Below are 557 nucleotides of genomic sequence, written 5' to 3'. Positions count from 1 at the left end.
ATAGAATAACCTCAATTGACAACGTTTATAAAATAAAAATTAATTTTTTTTTTTTCTAAATTGACAAATAAATTCAAATACTCTTGCTAATAAAATTACCAATAAACGATTAACTGATGTGGATATAGCAGTACAGAATACTGAATCCTTGAAGAATCAAGTGTGTCCAATGACTTAATAAAGCTAGCTTAGATATACGGCTGCGAAGCATGTGCTTTCACAGACACACTGAAAAGCAGGATCAAGATATTTGAAAGTCCTTCGAACAATGAGTCAACCGCAGTGATCTGGTAAAAAAAGTCGTAATACAAGGGGAAGAACTAAAGACTACTGCTTTCAGGGACGGGTCAGTTTATACCTCATGCTAAGAAGGAACATGTTCGTAGCAATTTAACAAGACGCCGCTACACAATAATAGTGGTATTCATGATGTGTTAAATGTTATAAGTACAGATTTTTTTTTTTTTTTTTTTTTTCGAACCCTCTAAAAACAGAAATAAATGTGAGTTAGTAGTGCATTACTCTTGGAATCCTCACACAACACTGAAAAGACAGGG

The sequence above is a fragment of the Halyomorpha halys genome, unplaced genomic scaffold (assembly GCF_000696795.3).
Source record: "Halyomorpha halys isolate HHAL.00 unplaced genomic scaffold, Hhal_1.1 Scaffold388.1, whole genome shotgun sequence".
Taxonomy (NCBI): domain Eukaryota; kingdom Metazoa; phylum Arthropoda; class Insecta; order Hemiptera; family Pentatomidae; genus Halyomorpha; species Halyomorpha halys.
The sequence above is the reverse complement of the archived record's forward strand: the minus strand, read 5'-3'. Positions refer to the sequence as shown.